Below are 5,584 nucleotides of genomic sequence, written 5' to 3'. Positions count from 1 at the left end.
TCACTCTCAGGCTTTGTCTGTCTTTCCCCTCCACACCAGACTCTCATTTTCTCCTCCACAGCTCATCCTGACGGGGGTGGCTTCCTTGGCTGTCGTAGACCTGGGTGCCACCTCTGTTGCCACCTGTGACACCCTAGACAGATAGCCGTCCTTTCCCCCACTGGACTGCATGCCTCTTGGGAGGACAGGCCCACCCTTGATAGCTCAGACTCCCGATGGCAGTCTCAAAAATCAATTTACCAGCTGCCTGCGCAAAGGGTCAGATGTCCCAGGTGCAGCAATGGGAGTGACTGGACCACAGACTCTGCCAGAGGTGAATTACAGCGTCCACCATGTCACCAGCCGGAGTGCTCCACTCAGAGCCGTGGAGGCACGCGTGACTGCCAGGAGCCACCACAGGGGCTGGGGAGATGCTGGTCCTTAAATTAACCTCCTGGACCCTGAAAAGTGGCTTCTACACAGTGTAGACGCTTTCATGGAGGGGAGCCCAGTGGGGGAGGGGTGGCAAACAGCAAGCCTCGGTTTCATGGAGGGGAGCCGAGTGGGGGAGGGGTGGCAAACACCAAGCCTTGGAGCAGCAAAGAGGAAGCTATTAAACTGCACATTTGTTCAAAAGGAGATAAGGAGTACAAAGAATTACAAGAAACCCCCTAAATTACAAGTGTGGGTTTCAGTAATTTCTAAATTACAGAGTCCTGACTTTATTAGACACACACTCCCCCCCCCCCCCTTTTTTTCTGCTTCCACAGTTGCCAGGGCCTGCCTTGAACTGACAAAAGCCAGAACACTCCAGACAGATCTGGGCAGGGAGTCAACGCAGGCCCCCAGTACCCAGACACAGAGGTCAAGGCCAGGGTTCTGACGGCGAATCCCGGGGAGCCTGAGACTGCCCAGGTGGAGCCGCTGGCTGTGGAGTTTAGTGTGGTTTGAATTCATAAGAGTAGCAGTTGCCTGCAGCCAGGGGATTTGGGGCAGCAGTGGGGGGGGGGGAGGGGGGGGGGGGGGGGTGTGGGGTGGGCGTGCTGTCAAGAGAATTTTCCAAGTCATTTTAAGGTCCTTCTGGGAGGAAATGGTGTGAGCAGGATGATACCCAGTGTGAGTTTCACTGTTCACACCTGTAACTTCTGATGTTCCAGAAAGTCACCACCATCTCGATACAGCAATGGCAACTGTGTGGCTACACCAACTTCCCCAAATCACAACCACTCTCCATGATAGTTGTTTTTCTATTGCAGTGAAGAGATGCCGGGGACCAAAGCAGCTTAGTTAAACAGATCATTTATTTAGAAGCTTGCTTATGGTTCCAGAGGGTGAGTCCGTGGCTGTCACGGTGGGGAGCACAGCAGTGGGCAGGCGTGGTGCTGGAGAACCAGCCGAGAGCTCACACCTGAGCTCACAAGCAGCAGCAAGCATACTGAGGAGGAGGGAGGGAGAGAGAGAGAACTGGGAGTGGCATGGGTGTCCCCCCCACCCCCACACACACACAGGGTTTCTCTGTGTAGCCTTGGCTGTCCTAGACTCCATTTGTTGACCAGGCTGTCCTCAAACTTATGGAGATCTGCCTGCCTCTGCCTCCCAGAGTGCTGGGATTACAGAGGTGTGCACCATCCCCCAGTGACACACCTCCTCCAACAAAGCCACACCTCCTAATCCTCCCCCAAGAGTTCCCGCGACTGTGATCCCATGGGGGCTGTCCTTATCCAAACCACCGCAGCCTCGAACTTCTGACATGCCCTGCATGTGAGTATGCTCCTCCCACGTGGAAGTTTCTGGCACCATCCACTTCTCACTGCACACCGACTTCAGGGAAGGACGTGATCCTGCCTTCAAATCACGCGTAGTCAACAATGAAGCAATACTGAGGTCTGCTCCCCTCCCTTTTTATTCTAATGCATTATTTTGGGGGCAAATAAATACGTTTCAGGACATAAAACAAAACAAAAGCAAGAAAACATAATCAGGAACAAACACGTCGCCAGGAAAAGGTAGGGATGTGGGTATTGTTAGTCAATGTTAGTTTCTCTTTTCAATGCTATGATTAAAATACCCAACAGAAACAACTTAAAGGAGAAAAAGTTTCCTTTGACTCAGTTTAAGAAGTCCGCCAGCAGGAATCGGGCAGTTTCTCAGCAGGCGGGGCCAGGCATTGGTCCAGGCCTTTCCCACCTAGACTGTGCGCATGCGCTCGCCCAGTGGCTGCAGAGTCGGGAGTCGCGCCGATGCGCAGGCCGTGGCGACAGATTATGGCGAGGAGCAAGGCAACCAGTTGTTGGCTTTGGAGTCCATTTACCCGGACTCCTTCACAGTGCTATCAGAAAACCCAGCCAGCTTCACCATTACTGTGGCATCAGAGGCTGGAGAAAATGACGGAACTGCCCAGGCTACTCTCAAGGTTACATCTAGTGAAAAACACCCCACCAGGCCACCCTTTATTAAATATTCTCCAGGAAAATCTAGACGATAATGATGTCTCAGACGGTTTTTGTTGTTGTTGTTGTTGTTGTTGTTGTTGTTGTTTAATTACTGGCCTTGGCCCGGTGATGATACTCACCCTCGTGATGGCTGCTCAGGAAAAGCTAAATGAAACAGTAGATCAGATAAAAACCAGAAGAGAGCAAGAAAAGGAACGGAAAGAAGAGGGAGCAGAAAAAGCAGAGCAGAAAGTATGTCATGGCACTCCTGTTACAGCTGAGAACAGCTGTTGAGTTGGAAGGCCAAGCTGGATGCAGAACTCCTGGAAATTAAGAGGAAACGGGTGAAAGAAGAACAAGCAGGGAAAAGAAGCTAAGTAGGAGACAGGTGTTTGAAACAGACCATACTCCTGACACACGGCTACCCAGTTCCTGGAGGGCGCTGGGAACACTGCGGAGGTGGATGAGTCTTTGTTCCAGGAAACAGGTGACTGGGAGCTGGAGGACGGTGAGGATGATCCTGACTACAGCCCCGGAGCCCCAGGGAGCGACTCGTCAGACCTACAGCAGCTCCTCTCTCCACAGCATCTGTGGCTATGCTGAGCGGGTTTGGATCTTCCTTTCATTTTTTATTTTCTAAGAAAAAAAACCCATATTTTTCAGGAGAATATTTTTCTGATAGTGTTCATCGTTGAACTTAATAAACTTTCCATAAAATTTCAAATAGAAGGAGGAGGAGGAAGAGAAGGAGGAGGAGGAGGAGAGATGAAGAAGAAGAAGAAGAAGAAGAAGAAGAAGAAGAGAGACGACGAAGAAAAGAAAAGAAGAAGAAGAAGAAGAAGAAGAAGAAGAAGAAGAGAAGAAGAAGAAGAAGAAGAAGAAGAAGAAGAAGAAGAAGAAGAAGAAGAAGAAGAAGAAGAAGACATCTACCATCAGGGCTGGAGAAATGGTTCAGAGGGTAGGAAGACTGACTGCTCTTCCAAAGGTCCTGAGTTCAATTACCAGAAACCACATGGTGGCTCACAACCATCTATAGTGAGATCTGGTGCCCTCTTCTGGTGTGCGGGTGTACATGCAGGAGGAGCATTGTATACATAATAAATAAATATTTTTTAAAATGTCACCATCAGCAGGGCATGGTGGCACACACCTGTAATCCCAGCACTTGGGAGGCAGAGGCAGGTGGATCTCTATGAGTTTGAGGCCAGCCTGATCTACAGAGAGAGAGTTCCAGGACAGCCAAGGCTACAGAGGGAAACCTTGTCATGAAAAAAAATAAATAAGAATCCCATCATGGTGACAAAGACATGGTCGTTCGTGGCCAGAGTGAGGTACAGCTGTTAAGTGGAGCTGACCAGAAAGCATAGAGAAAGCTCAGACCAGAATAAGAGCTGTGGCGCACTTCCTAAAAGTTCCACAACCCCCAAGAATATAGCCCCGGTGGGGACTACGTATCCAAACCCAGGAGCCTGACCCACATGGCCTTAATTCACTGAAGTAAATAAAACTATGTGAAGAGACCTATCGGGGGCCAGCAGGGAGACAGCAGTGCTTCCTGGGAACAGATGGGGCCTTCTTTTTTTTAAAAAAATGTATTTATTATGTATCCAATGCTCTACCTGCACGTACAGTTTCAGGCCAGAAGAGAGCAGCAGATCTCATTATAGATGGTTGTGAGCCACTACGTGGGTGCTGGGGACTGAACTCATGACCTTTGGAAGAGCAGACAGTGCTCTTAACCTCTGAGCCGTCTCTCCAGCCCCACAAATGCTGCTTTCAACAGGGATAGGAACTAGCTGTACAGCCACAGTGAGGGCTGGGGTGCTGCTCAGCAGGAGAGCACTTGCCTACCATCTATTGTAAAGGCCTCAGTTCCACCCTCAGCACTGCAAAACGGACAGACAGACAAACCCTAACTCCCCACGCCAGTCTTGGGCTCAGTCTCCCATGGAGGAGCTCTCTGCAAAGCCATTTCTCTCCAGGGACTTGTGTTTCTTCCTGGGACAGAGCTCAGATGAAGGTATTAGCCAGGGAGAGAGAAGAGGCCATGGCAGCGTTCTGGGGGGCAGGGCTGGCTGAAGAGCCTGTTGCTGATGTCCCTAGCACCCAAGAGAGAAGGGAAGAGGATAGAAGAGGGGGAGGAGCAGGCACTGGCATAGCACTGTGGGAAATGATGCCTTACAAAAGCGTCCTGGCATCTAGGCCCCTCCACGTGATTTATTTACTTATTTATCTATTTATTATTCAAACAGATCGGTCATGGACCACTTACTCTGGGCAGCCTTAATTATTCACGCCTACTCCCTTCTGATTTTTTTTTTTTTTTTAATAAATCTTTTTTCTAATGTTTTTTTAAAAAATATTTATTTATTATGTATACAGTGCTCTGCTTGCATGCACACTTGCAGGCCAGAAGAGGGCAGCAGATCTCTTTGTGGATGGTTGTGAGCCACCATGTGGTTGCTGGGGATTGAACTCAGGACTCTTTGTGGATGGTTGTGAGCCACCATGTGGTTGCTGGGGATTGAACTCAGGACTCTTTGTGGATGGTTGTGAGCCACCATGTGGTTGCTGGGGATTGAACTCAGGACTCTTTGTGGATGGTTGTGAGCCACCATGTGGTTGCTGGGGATTGAACTCAGGACCTCTGGAAGGGCAGTCGGTGTTCTTAACCGCTGAGCCATCTCTCCAGCCCTTTCTTCTGAGTCTTTATAAGCACCTTCTATGAAAGGAAAGGAAGATGGTCGTGGCACAGGGTGCTCAGTGTTCATCCACTTACAACCCACGTGAGGCCCAGTGGCATCCCAGGTGCTCGGGAGCTGCGGTGGGTGTGGCAGGACCCGAGCACCAATGGTGGTGGAGTCCCTGTGGCCCGGAAAGCTGTGTTTCAGATGTGCCCTGGGTCCACCTGATCCTGAAGAGCAAGAGAGGGCTGCTGTGGCTCTCAGAGTACATAAAGGTGACACAAATGCTCAAGCTCCAGAGATGCTAAGAAGAGCCACCCGCTAGGGCGGGAGAACCGGTGACACTGATGGAGAGAGACCATGCCCTGCTGTGAGCTGGCGCTTGGCCCAGGTGGCCCTTCGCCTAGTGTAGCCCCCTTCCTGCTGTGGGTATGAAACCGTCTTAGTTACTTTTCCGCTGTTGTGGTAAAACACCATGACCAAGGCAAC

The 5,584-nt window shown here is 50.4% G+C and overlaps 1 pseudogene; it reads left to right on the top strand.

Annotated features, from left to right (window-relative positions):
• Nucleotides 1-2,179: 2,179 nt before the first annotated feature.
• Nucleotides 2,180-3,014, top strand: LOC127200827 (RWD domain-containing protein 1-like; annotated as a pseudogene).
• The last annotated feature ends 2,570 nt before the right edge of the window (nt 3,015-5,584 follow it).

Source organism: Acomys russatus, chromosome 16 (assembly GCF_903995435.1).
Source record: "Acomys russatus chromosome 16, mAcoRus1.1, whole genome shotgun sequence".
NCBI lineage: Eukaryota > Metazoa > Chordata > Mammalia > Rodentia > Muridae > Acomys > Acomys russatus.
Note: the sequence above shows the minus strand (reverse complement) of the source record. Positions and strands in the feature narration are given on the sequence as shown.